Here is a 14,420-nt window from a genome sequence, read left to right as displayed (position 1 = left end):
GGAAAGCCAGAATTTTTGTCTTCAGGTTGAGAAGTAGGGGTGGGGAGAGAAAGGGAGGCAAATTCAACTCAAAGGTCATGGGGTTGCCATCTGCTGGACCCAGACTTCCCAGCAGTGTTTATTCATAGAGCCAGCCAATGTCCCAGCTGCAGCCGTGGCTTCACAGTGAAGGAGCAGAGCCAGCTGGGGACCCCACTTCTCTTCAGGACAGACAGGCCGGCTCAATGTGCTGCCCTGGCCTCCTTCTCCCTCACAGGATTCAGTGCCCCCAAGCTGCTCAGGAATTCCAAGGGGGGAAAAGGATAGTCAGGTGAACTAAGACCAACACTAAGGTGAGGAAGATTGAATCATCTTTATCTCTGGCAGAGGGGATTGGCATTTTATGAGGTACCTAAGGAGAGTAATGCCTGGCCCAAAGGAACAATGCCTAATGGGGCATTTTAGTCTTGGCAGCCAGTGTGTATGTAATGGAATTCTTGCCATGTGGATGACAGGCTACCGCACTGGCCTTGTGTGGGTACCAGGCGACTGGGGGCTGGGGGCTGGAAAGGAATATAGACGTATCCCTCCTGAAAATCTTGTTTCTCAACTGCTTGATGTGTGATTTGAGTTAATCTACTTCCAGGAAGATGGAATAAAAACTTGATCCTGGTTTAAACAATCTACCAACGGGCAGAGATAAAGAGCCCCCTCTTAGAGGAGAAATTTACAGAAGCAAATTTCATCGCTGCTTAGGAAGTTTGTCTGCCTCCTTGTGGAAGATTCCTGGTGAGAGGTCAAGGTTAGGAGCAGTGGCAGAGACCGACAATTGACCTCCCAATGCCATTCTCCCCTTTTCCCTTACTGCAGGACCCTCATTTTGTCTAGGAAGGCAGTGTGCCCAGCTAACAAGATTTCATTTCCCAGACTCTCTTGCAACTAGGGATGGCCATGTGATGCAGGCCAATGAGATATAAGCAGAAATTGTTGGGTAGGGCTTATGGGAAAGCTCTTTAAAAGGTGGGGCCATCTCGGGACTTCCCTGGTGGTCCAGTGGCTAAAACTCCATGCTCCCAATGCAGGGGGCCCAGGTTTGATCCCTGATCAGGGAACTAGATCCCACATGCATGCCGCAGCTAAGAGTTCCCAAGCTGCAACAAAGATCCTGCATGTCGCAACTAAGACCTGGCACAGCCTAAATAAATAAATAAATATTAAGGGGAAAAAAAAGGTGGGGCCATCTCAGTTGGCACATGCCTTTCTCCTTTCTGGAAGGCGGGTGCAATGTAGGAGGTGGAGCAACCATTTTAGGACCATGAGACAAGCATGTATACAAAGGAGGAAAAGAGATTCCAGATCCCCAGTAATACTGAAGAAATGTGATGATACAAACTCTGGAAGGCCTGTCTCTGGGTTTCTTTTAATTGAAAGTGGATAAGAGTTTATTTGGTTAAGCCACTATGCATAACAGTATTAAATGCCGCTTACCTTAGTCTGTCTAATGCAGGAGCCAAGGGAAGCAAACAACCAAACAAGGAATTTAAACCATTACCCCAAGTCAGTGGTGCTCAACTCAGGGTGATTTTGTCCCTCGAGGGATATTGGGCAATGTCTGGAGACATTTTTGGTTGTTACAACTTGGGAGACAAGTGTTACTGGCATCTAGTGGGTAGAGGACAGGGATACTCCTAAACATTCTACAATGCACAGGACAGATGCCACAACAAAGACTTATCCAGTCCCAAGTGTCAGTAGAGTCAAGGCTGAGAAACCCCGCAGCTAGGGAATTCCCCGGCGGTCCAGTGCTTTGGATTCGGCACTTTCACTGCCGAGAGCACGGGTTCAATCCCTGGTCGGGGAACTAAGATCCCACAAGCCTCACAGCGTGGCCAAAAGAAAAAGAGAGAAACCCTGCAGCTAGCACTGTGCTTCCAGAGCACTAGACCTTAGCCTACTAACCTGCCCTGGCACCCTTGTCCATCCCTCTTCTCTTGGAAGCAAACCCTGTATACTGGCCAGGCTGAAAAATTCATGTCCCTGACCATATCTTGCACTTTCCTTTCGCTAAGCCTTTGCTCATGTGCTGTCTCCTTTGCCTAGAATCCCTCTATCATCTCTCAGTCAGTCTTTAAGTGAGTCTTCATTTTTAATAAGATTCCCTGTTGTTTCCCATATAAGTAGCATGAGGTGAATCTGATCGAAACGGCATGAGATGCATGGCTTTACTGTGCCACCTTAGTTTTTTGAAATTCTACCTGTTTTTCAAAGTTCAACTCGATCACCACAGGGCCTGCTGGGAATGCAAGATGATTTTTTTCGGATAAAACTTATTTACTTTAGTCAGTATATATGTTTTTTCCAATAAGGTTAGAGGTTTTCCATTTCTTATAATGATATACATCTTCCTTTACAAATAAATTTGCTTTCATAATAAAGTGAAATGATTTAAAGAAACATGCTAAAAACTACAGTCGATTAGGAAACATCACTTGTTAATGTACACAGTATGTAAATATTTGCTCCGTTTTCTATGTTGTTGCTTTTTAATGTGCATTGAAGACAAGGACGAAAGGGGTAAAAGAGAGATGAATAAAACTTCCATGTTAACCAAAACCAACTCTCTCTCTAGATATCCATATCTATATATGGATATATATAGATTAGATAGATAGATTTAGATTTTTAAAGCCGGGAAATATAAGGTATAAATACTAAAGTTTGGAAGTCCAGCAGCATCTCTGAAATTTCCCCTTTCTGTTTTCTCTAGAGAAACATACAAGTCTGAAAAGTGAAAAGCAACATATCTCATTTCCCCATCTGGAGGCATTTCCAGACGATCTGGTGCAGTCATAGATCAGCTGTGGAGACTGGCTCTTCATAGCTGTGCATTGGAGCAGTGAAATTAGGTTAAGAGTCTCATCCGTATCAAGTCCCGCCCCATCCCTATTAGTGCATCTTCTCTGAGTGAAGTCAGCATTATTCATATCAAATGCTTATCAACTGCCCACTGGCACAGGGCATGTTTGGGGCGTAATAGTTACTCCAGGTGACTGTTAAGGTGAAGACCCAAATCCTTGATGGGACCCTGGACATCTTACCTCCTCTACCCTCCAGCTCATCTCACACCACCCTCATCTCCTCTGTACTGGCCTCTGTCCCTATCCCCATTTCTCTGTCCTCCCTCCAACTTCAGAGTCTTACTCATGCTGTTCAGTGTCAACTGACCGCTCTTCATCCTGTACTCCCCCTTCATCTAGTTATCTCCTACCTTTTCTTCAAATATCGGTTTAGGGAAGTTTTGCCTGATTCCTCAGCTAGATCCGATTCCAACTATCACATGGTTTCATAGCACCACACACACTTCCTTCATAGCCATTAACAGACTGAAATTTCACACATATCTGTGTGGTTATTTGGCTAACATTTGTCTCCATTCCTAGACCATGAGGTTCTATGAGGGCAGAACCTTGCAAAAGTTTTGCTCACCGTTGTATTCTCAGCCCCATAAACAGTAGCAAAGAGCCTGCCACACAGTAGCAACTCAATAAATATTTGTTGGCTGAATGAGTGAGAGAATGGATGGATGGATGGACGGATGGATGGGTGGATGGATGAAGCACAGTGCCTGCCTTTTAGGAATGTATAATCCAAGACAATTCTTATTCTGACAGTGGAATACAAGCAACAAAATTACCATTCAACCAACAACATATGGAGAGTAAGCAACATTCAGATCTTTTAAGAGCAGGAATCAAGGGAAGGGACTCATTCCTGCAGAGATGGTAGAAATTGGGGACAGGAGCCCTAGATGGGGCCACAGGAGACATAGGTGAGCTGTGTCTCTTGAGTCACACTGTCGTCTAGCTTTGTCTTGTTTCTAGATGTCACCAATCAGAGGCAAGGATCAAGATCAAAGTAAAAGCAAGTCAGAGTCCTAAACAGGACTCTAAAAGGACGTTTGTGTCTGTCTACCCTCATCAGTCTCTGTTCTATTCCTCAAAGTCCTGTTTCCATGATAATGTACAATGGAAGTTCGCCTGCCTCCCTGTCCAGCTGGCTCTCCATGCCCTCACCCCCTATACACATGTGTGTGTGCGCACACACACATATACACACACACACACACACACACACACACTTCCTCTCTATAAACCAGTCCTCTGACCCAGAAAGAAAGAAGGCACATTCTTAAGCAAACTCTTCAATTGGAGCCTCAAATATGACTGCAAATACGTTGGTTTCTCCTGAGAGATAATGATAAAGACAAGACATCCACCCATATCATGGACAAAGCCACCAGTGGTGACTAATGGTGGACAGTCAAATGGCTGTCTAAATAGGCCATTCATAACCCATGAGCAAAGGCAGAGACTGTCTCTGTCTTGGTTACTTCTATATTCCTAGTGCCCAGCAAAGGAGACACAATATTTGTTTTTTCGATATTTGAAGGAAGGGAAGAAGGAAGGACTTCTTATAGTCTTTTTTTTTTTAAATACATTTATTTATTTATTAATTTATGGCTGCGTTGGGTCTTCTTTGCTGTGCACGGGCTTTCTCTAGTTGCGGTGAGTGAGGGCTACTCTTCGTTGTGATGTGCAGGTTTCTCACTGTGGTGGCTTCTCTTCTTGCGGAGCATGGGCTCTAGGCACATGGGCTCAGTAGTTGTGGCTCGCAGGCTCTAGAGTGCAGGCTCAGTAGCTGTGTGCATGGTGGAATCTTCCCGGACCAGGGCTTGAACTCGTGTCCCCTGCATTGGCAGGAGGATTCTTAACCACTGCGCCACCAGGGAAGTCCATATCTTACAGTCTTAAGGCTTGTCTACTTCAGGTTAAAGTTACGTATAGCCCCCTCAGGTGCTGTCCCATTGTTTATCCCCAGGGGTAGGAAGAACAAAGCTGTAGGAACCTGAAATCCTGAGGATCCAGGCTGACTGGGTTGATCCGGTGGCCTCCGGGAAGTTTATTAGGATGGGGATCTAGTTCTGTCTGGGTCTAACACCTGGGGGCAGAAGACAGGGTGTCATTTGAGCTGTGACCTAGAACTGAGATGCAGGTGCTTAGAAGGGTCATTTTTCACCACCCAGAATCCATGCCTCCTTCTTTTGGTAAAGCACCCTAACTTCCTTTTCAAGAACTGCCTCTTTCCCATGTGTAGGGCTGTCAGTCAGGTGCCTTGCCTCATCTGTCCAAGGTGCAATCATGTGACCCAGGCTGGTCCAATCAGACTCTGTCTTTGGAATGACTCTTGAGCAGAGCAAAGGCAAGACCCAAAAGAGGGAGGGAGCCTTACACTCCCACTGTGAATCCTGGCTAGAGAATTCTATGGTAGAGAACTATCCTGAGCCCTGCCTTATTTTGAGCCTTTTCTTCAGCATTCCTTTGAATTTTGTGAGCCACACCATCTCCTTCCAACAATTTCACTTCCTCCTTAAATCAGCCAGAGTCACTTTCTATTAAGAAACCCCAAACTCAGGAATGATGACTCATACCTGGGTTTCCCAGGAAGGCAGGGGGCACTGGATCCTAATTCTCAGGGGCCAACGGGAGTAGACTGTATCCTGAGAGGGTTCTGGGATGCCCTGTGCCCCAAGAGACGTGGGCGTTCAGCCATCCCTGCACCATCCCTCCATCCCTGGAGTGCCTGACCTGAATAAGACCCATCAAGGCCTCTGGCAAGAACCAAAGGCTCTAATTTGAAAACCATCCCTGAGATGGACTTTGCAACTCAGCCTCCAGGCTGCACTCTCCATCCCCCTTAGTTGATTCTGTGTGGAGTCCAGCCAACCTGCTCAGGGGCAATATTCAAAATTCAGGCCAGACACTGGCCAATCAGATTGGATGTTGATGCTAGAGCAGAGTGGCGTGGGCTCTGCACTGCAGCAGGGAGCAGCACGAAGGCAGGGGTTATTGACCAGTGAGAATGTAAATTTGTTAACGCTTTAACAACTGGTTCAGCTGAACTGGGCGCATACCACCTGGGTATCAGCTCGGCGCCTACAGGACCGGGAACACCTCTGAGGGAGGACTCTCTCCAGTGTGTATAATTCTGTTCTCCCCTGGGAGTTCCTTGGTGGTTCAATGGTTAGGACCGGGTGCTTCCACTGCAGGGAGCCCGGGTTCGATCCCTGATCAGGGAACTTAGATCCCACAAGCCCCGTGTCAGGGCCAGAAAAAAAGAAAAAATTCTGCTCTTCACTCCGTTTGCACACCCCATCTCTGACCTGTCCCTACCTAGCCCAGGGCTTTGCATTTGCCAGAGCAGGTGGTTAGCATACATTTGTAAATAAAAAATAAAAATCCCAGGGTAGAAGAAAGAAAATGACGAGAAAGAAAAGGGGTAGAAGGAGGGAAGGAAGGGGAAAAGTTGAATCTGTTCTAGGAAAATCACACTGGACCTTCCCCCTGCCTTCCACTCCCTCAACCCAAAATGTTTATCTATGTGCTTATTTGAAATAAGCATCAGGGGTGCTCTTGAAAGAGGAAAAGAGGCACAAAATAAGAGTGATAAAAGAGTAAGGGGACTATGCTGTTTAATTTTCTTACTGGGGGCAGGGATGATAGTGGCTGCCACTTATCAAACATTTACCTTATTGTCTGTTCACTATTAGTTTAGGAACTATTATTATCCCCATTTTACAGATAAAGAAACAGACTCAAAAGAGGTTAAGTGGTTTGCCCAAGGTTACACAGCTATGTGCAGATATGGGACTCAAACTCGCCCCTGTTGCCTCCAAAGCTGGAGCTGTATACCAAGCTTGAGTGCAGGTGAGGGAATTTCTCAAGTCCCAGGTTACAGGCAGGATTATGGGGACAGCAGCCTTGAGTTGGTGCTGCCACCTAGTGAAAAGGCAGAGAACTGTGAAGACAAACCCCCTCCTTCCTTCTCTTTCCTGGATCCATCCTCATCTTCCAGCTTGAGAGAGACCTGGAGAGTTTGCATTCTACCTCTAGCAGCCAGCCATTTCTGTGTCTCTGGGATACAGAGAACTGACCTCTAGATGCAAGCTGGTACCTCATCAGGCTTCAGCATAGCGCTGTAGAAACGTCTTTTGAATAAATGAATGGCCAGGGATGCAAATCTCTACAGGTCTGGGGATCAACCTGGTCTCCACAGAAAACATCTGAAGGCACTTTACTGTGAAGATCCGGGTTGATCACATCCTGGTCTAGGGGCAAGACTTCTGCCTCAGTGTGAGTCCTGCACGATCCATCTCATTGAGCACCTTCTACTCCTTGGGCCCATGTTCATGCAGCATGTTTTGCGTTATCTAATTTCATCCGACACTCAAAGAGATCAACGTGGCAGGCCCAAGTTCACAGGGCAGGGACTGGAACCCAGATCCTGGGACTCCAAGTGCAGTGTTTTTCCTGCTCCACCACTCTGCCCTGCCACCCAGCTTCCCACCAATTCGACTCACCCCCCGAAACCTTGTTTTTGTCAGCCTAGTCATCCAGACGTGATGACTCAAGAGTTGTGGGGCACACCGCCAGGGCGAGGAGGCCTGTGTCAGCACAGTGGCTTTCCTGACCTTTAAGGTAGCAGGGAGTTACCTCAACCTGAAACGTGGGGCTGACAAGCGATTTCGGTCTCGACCGTAACAGGACATCATAGCTGAGCAGATAAGCAGAAGCAATTCCCACTCCCTGCGCTTCCCACGGCTCTTTCTGGGTCTTCACCCAAACCCAAAGTCACCTGAAACATGAAAGCCAGAAGCTAAGTTTTCCTTTGAGACCCGGTTCTTGGAATCTTGTTGGAAATGGAGAGAGAATAAAGGGTCACCTTCTAGAAGGCAGGAATGGTTTCACGAAACGCGCTTCACTCTGCCCAAAATTAATCCAGTCACTGCTCTGTTTAGTCCTCAAAGGTTGCCTCCAAAGTGCATCATTTGTGTCAGCAAATCCACTTAACATTTGGGCTATATAAACTGGTTGCCCGTAGTGATGAAATAAATGTAACAGAAGAGTCAGCCCCTAACTCTGTGTATCTAGTGAGGGCAGATATTAGGTGGAATACTCCAAAGTAGACTTTTTTTTTAACCTGAAATATCTGATTACCCATCGAAACCAGTGATTTTGATCTCAGAGAGACAGCAGTGAGCGGTCCTGAAGAGAGATCTCAGTTCCCTGCCCAGGAATTGAACGTGGGTAGCCTGGATGAAAACCAGGAATCCTAGCCACTAGACCACCAGGCACTAGAGGCTAGAAGCAAAATTCCCCTGGCTCTTACCCCCACTGAAAGCAAGAATGTTCCAAGGAAGCAAAAACTCTACAAACAGGTACAAAGTTTATTATTAGAGACACAGAATAACATGTGGGAGAGCACACAAAAAAGCAGTTTATTTAAGACAGAAGCAAAGCAGAAACACACACCTGGAGAGAAAGGGTATGGGCGTCCTCTCTAATAAGGAGTAACGCAGTAAAGAGGTGATTTAGGGCTTCCCTGGTGGCACAGTGGTTGAGAGTCCGCCTGCTGATGCAGGGGACATGGGTTCGTGCCCCGGTCTGGGAAGATCCCACATGCTGAGGAGCGGCTGGGCCCGTGAGCCATGGCCGCTGAGCCTGCGCATCCGGAGCCTGCGCATCCGGAGCCTGTGCTCTGCAACCGGAGAGGCCACAATGGTGAGAGGCCTGCATACCGCAAAAAAAAAAAAAAAAAAAAAAAGTGGTGATTTAAATCGCTTACATAGGACAGTTCTTCTGGGTCTTTGTTTACCCTTGGCGAATCATCTTGCTGCTTTTCTCACAACGGACCTGCCCTAGGACCCTCCCCAATGTGCATGTGCAACTTTTTGTTAGGATGGATCCCACCGCACAGGCCCGTGAGTGCATGTCCACACTTACTATGGGGTGGCGCCCCTCCCTTTTTGACCCTCAAGGAGCCTTTCTGTGCCTGTGCAGACAGGGGCGTTTTCCTTGACCTCAGGAGTGGTCATCTTATCTCTTTACTCCAACAGAGTTCAGCTTCTGCCACTAGCTTTGTCCTTGGAGTGTCTGGGGGAGAACAGAGCTTCAATTTTACTCCACTTGACAAACACCAGCTGTCCAGCCCAGGGGCCCATCTATCTCCTACCTCAATGTCTTACATTTGGGGGCCATCGGACTGCTTTGAAGAGCTGATGAAAACTAGGCATTCCCCCTTCCCTTTACCAAATATATAGGTACTCACCAAATCTGTATTATACGATTTCAGGGGTTGATAGACTCTTGAAATCTATTTGTAGACCCACCAGCCAAGATAAAAACAATTCATCAGTTGACATAGCAAGCACCTAAGATTCAAGAAACTCAGCTGCTGGTAGACAGTGTGGTCCAGGGCAGGGAGTGTTCAATTGGCAATCAAAAGTTCTCATCTGTTGTCACTATTTAGCGAGCCAGGATAGCCTCATACTTGCGAGAAGTAAACTTACTTGACATGAAGCAGAATGTTTGACTCAAGGGCCATTTTGATCTGGCAACTCTAATACAATGTGTCATAAATGGTGAGAAGGAAGGAGTTGGGGTGAGGATGGAATGAGGTTCAGGGATGGAAGGAAGACGTATGTTAAGTATTTTGCTTGATAATTTTATAATGATTGGAAGCTTAATGGTTTTTAAAATAGTATATAAAAATGTCCCTTTGACACAATGCTCTTGTGCTAAAACAGCCATGTCAAGTGCCTTCCAAGTACAGTGAATGAAAGATTAGGACAACCTTTGTGAGACAGGTGGCTGTTCATAGAATCCAATTACAAGGGCAGAAGAACCCCAGACTTTGTTCCTGTGGCTTAAGGTATTTATTACATCCAAAGTACAAATTCTCCCAGTAAGAGTAATACTTTGGGGCTTCCCTGGTGGCACAGTGGTTGAGAGTCTGCCTACTAACGCAGGGGACAAAGGTTCGAGCCCTGGTCTGGGAGAATCCCACATGCCGCGGAGCGGCCGAGCCCATGAGCCACAACTGCTGAGCCTGCACGCCTGGAGCCTGTGCTCCGCAACAGGAGAGGCCGCGATAGTGAGAGGCCCACGCACCGCGATGAAGAGTGGCCCCTGCTTGCCACAACTAGAGAAAGCCCTCGCACAGAAACAAAGACCCAACACAGCAAAAATAAAGTAATTAATAAACTCCTTCCCCCAACGTCTTCTAAAAAAGAAAAAAAAGAGTAATACTTTGTCTTATCAGCCATTTACACTATAGACAGGATTTTTGCCTCTTCCTTCACTGAAGGTCTTTTGTTTTTTGAATTACAGGAGGTTAGAGAGGGCGTGAGAATGCTAGAGGTTGGAGGCAGTGGCATAGGAGGGCGCTAAAGGCATTGAAACCGAATTGAACATGTCATGATTTCTATCAGGATTGATCCTGATTTCAATTGAGACTCATTTGATTGAGTTGATTGAATCGCTTGCCTCAAGGACAAATTCTGGCCATCTAAATATTAGTCCCGGTTCTTACTCCAACTTCAGTAAGTGTCCTGATTGGAGATTTTATGTAATCAACATATCTTTATGCTTCACAGCGAGAGACACTGCTGTTACTGCTCTGTGTGTATGTGTGTGTGTGTGTGTGTGCGCGTGTGGCTTGAGACACCCAAATAACTGGAGACATGGCTCAATCTCTTCGGTGCTGAGTTACATTTCCACAGAGGGATCCCCCATTTTTGACAGTTGGTGACATGACGCACCCAGCCCACCTGCCGATGCCTCTTACCCCAGAGCAGACACTTCTGCCCCCTCCTTCCTCCCTTGCCAGGGTCCTCCAGCTGCTCCTCTGATTCTACCTTTGCTCCCCTGTCTACTCCCCATATGGCAGCCAGAGTGATCCTTTTTCAGTGCAAGTTGACCACCTCAGTCATATACTTAAAACCCTCTCCTAGCTTCTTACCTCAGCCAAAGCCCAAGTCCTCCCCAGAGCCCACAAAACCCCATGCAAAGTGGCCCCCACTTACCTAACTGACCATCTGTCCTCCACTCTCGCTTTCAGTCTCTCTGCTCCAGCCACACCCAAGGGGAGACTGAGATCGGGCTCCTGTGCCAGGGAGGCTGCAGGGGATGGAAACAGGGTTTGTGAATAGTTTCATGTTGTGGTTACCTGATTCACAGAAAGAGGGGCTGTGCCAACAGTGAAATGACGTGACACAGCTATTGTCACTGTATGAGTCTGGTGGCTGTTTTCCATCTGAGTTTATACCCATTCCTCTGACTCTGTATTTCCCACACTGTAGTCACCCGCATACCAGCACCACCATTTCTGCAGCATCCATGAACTCTCTTCACTGTGACTTCATTTTTTTTTAAATTGAAGTATAGTTGATTTACCATGTTGTGTTAATTTCTGCTGTACAGCAAAGTGATTCAGTTATACATATATATACATTCTTTTTTTAATATTCTTTTCCATTATGGTTTATCATAGGATATTAAATACAGTTCTCTGTGCTATACAGTAGGACCTTGTCGTTTATCCATTCTATATATACTAGCTTACATCTGCTGACCCCAACCTCCCACTCCATCCCTCCCCCAACCCCCTCCCCCTTGGCAACCACAAGTCTGTTCTATGTCCTTGAGTCTCTTTCTGTTCTGTAAATTGGTTCATTTGTATCATATTTTATTTTATTTTATTTATTTATTTTTTTTTTGCGGTATGCGGGCCTCTCACCGCTGTGGCCTCTCCCGTTGCGGGGCACAGGCTCCGGACGCGCAGGCCCAGCGGCCATGGCTCACGGGCCCAGCCGCTCCGCGGCATGTGGGATCCTCCCGGTCCGGGGCACGAACCCGCGTCCCCTGCATCGGCAGGCGGACTCTCAACCACTGTGCCACCAGGGAAGCCCTGTATCATATTTTAGATTCCACATATAAGTGATATCATATGGTATTTGTCTTTCTCCTCCTGACTTACTTCACTTAGTATGATAATATCTAGTGCATCCATGTTGCTGCAACTGGCATTCTTTCTTTCTTTTTTGTGGCTGAGTAGTATTCTATTACATAATATATATGTACCATGTCTTCTTTATCCATTCATCTGTTGCTTCCATGTCTTGGTTATTGTAAATAGTGTTGCTATGAACATAGGGGTGCATGTATCTTTTTGAATTAGAGTTTTGTCTGGATATATGCCCAGGATGGGATTGCAGGATGATACGGTAACTCTATTTTTAGTTTTCTGAGGAACCCCCATACTGTTTTCCACAGTGGCTGCACCAATTTACATTCCCACCAACAGTGTAGGAGGGTTCCCTCTTCTCCACATCCTCTCCAGCATTTGTTATTTGCAGACTTTTTAACGATGGCCATTCTGGTGTGAGGTGGTACCTCATCGTAGTTTTGATTTGCATTTCTCTAATAATTAGCGATATTGAGCATCTTTTCATGTGCCTATTGGTCATTTGTATTTCTTCTTTGGAGAAATGTCTGTTTAGGTCTTCTGCCCATTTTTTGATTGGGTTGTTTGTTTTTTTGTTGTTGAGTTGTATGAGCTGTTGGTATGTTTGGGAAATTAAGCTCTTGCTGGTCGGATCGTTTGCAAATATTTTCTCCCATTCTGTAGGTTGTCTTTTCATTTTGTTTATGGTTTCCTTTACTGTGCAAAAGCTTGTAAGTTTAATTAGATCCCATTTGTTTATTTTTGTTTTTATTGGGAGACTGACCTAAGAAAACATTGGTACGATTTATGTCAGAATGTTTTGCCTATGATCTCTTTTAGGAGATTTATGGTGTCGTGTCTTATGTTTAAGTCTTTAAACCATTTTGAGTTTATTTTTCTGTATGGTGAGAGGATGTGTTCTAATTTCACTGATTTACATGTGGCTGTCCAGCTTTCCCAACACCACTTCCTGAAGAGACTGTGTGACTTCATTTTTTAAATCACCTTACTTTCATTACTTGAATATGTGGATTTGAAAAGGGAGCTAGCAGATAAGGGAGAACAACAAGAAATGTGAGAGCAGCCTGAAGAAGGAGGAGCTGCCTGCAGTGCAGGCGGGGAGGGGCTGGTAGGGGGAGGCAGGTCCCCGGGGCTGAGCAGAGGGGAGGAGGAAGGGTCAGGGGAGAGGCCACAGGACCCTGGGAGGAGGGCAGGAGGAGGGTGCAGCGTGGGACTGAGAGCTGGGCTTGGGAGGCTGTGGAGGGGAAGCTGAGGGACCCTGAGGTGGGGACGGATTTTGGGGTGCTGTGTGGGGGATCAGGGAGCTGCACTGGGGGTGAGACAGGGCAGAGGTCACGGGGGGCCTGAGGAGGGCGTGGAGGAGAGGAGGGGGCTGCAGGGGGAGCTGGCGGGGGAGGGGGTGAGACAAAAGCAGGCTGAGGAAGGGTCTGCTGGAAGTGGGGCACAACGAAGGTGGCCCTGAAGAGTTAAGGGAGGAAGGCTGGGGGACGCGGAGGAGAAAGCGGAGGTTGAGGGATCACACTGGGGTGAGTGAGCCAGAAACGGGCTTGGAGGAAGGGCAGTGATGGGGAGAGACGGTGCTGGGTGTCTCCCTTCCCGGATGGGCCTGGCTGTCCTCCTGGGACTGGACAGTGAGTGTGTTGGCCTCGGCTGGGCGGCAGCCCTTGTGTTGCTCACGTCTGAAATGGGCTCACAGACCCCTGGTATGGGGACCCCTACTCTTAAGGAGGTCCGTCAGGGAGCTTGTGGGCCAGAAACCCATTTGTGCTCTCCTGCTGGGCAGATACAGGAGGTCTTGGGAGCTCCGGGGACTAAAGCATGTCAAGGAATGAGAAAGAAGTGGGGGAGGACCAGAAAGATATGTTGTCACAGGGAAGTGGAATTCCAACAGCAAAGACACGAAGCTGTGTTTGGATTCTGGAGTCGTCTGCAGCATCCACAACTTACTGTGCCTGAGAAATTGACACAGGCAGCCCCAGATGTGGCTGTGGTCTTGAGACGTTACTCTGGAGAGCGTGATGGTGTTTATTAGGAGATGCTTCCAAGCACCAAGAAGAGGGGAACTAGGTACCTCACCTCTAAAGGCCCCTGATTCTCAATTCATATGAGTTAACGGCCATGGAAGGCACTGCTGGTTTTATCATCCCCTCTCTTTATGGGAACTGTCCTCCTCGACTCCATTGTGGCCCCCGTGGAGCTGGCTCCCTTGCCCCCATGGTTATAGTTGATGGGTCTTGGGATGGGCATCTGGGAGTTCGTGTTTAGGACAGAAAATCAGGACAGCCTTTCTCAGGCAGCTGAAGATGTCAAGAGGTGGAACTCCAGCTGGAGAAAACTAGTCTTCAGGAAGAGAGACAAAGAAAGCTGACATGCAGGATGCTATGAACTGTTTGTGTCCCCAAAGTTTATATACTGAAACCTAACCCCCCAAATGTGATGGTGTTAGGTGGTGTGGCCTTCTGAGGTGACTGGATCATGAGGGTGTGCCCCCATGAATGGGATCAGTGCCCTTATAAAAAAAAGTCCCCGGAGAGCTCCCTCACTCCTTCTCCAGGCAGGAACATGGTAAGAGAAGCCTC

The sequence above is a fragment of the Phocoena phocoena genome, chromosome 2 (genome assembly GCF_963924675.1).
Source record: "Phocoena phocoena chromosome 2, mPhoPho1.1, whole genome shotgun sequence".
Taxonomy (NCBI): domain Eukaryota; kingdom Metazoa; phylum Chordata; class Mammalia; order Artiodactyla; family Phocoenidae; genus Phocoena; species Phocoena phocoena.
This window is presented reverse-complemented; position numbering follows the sequence as displayed.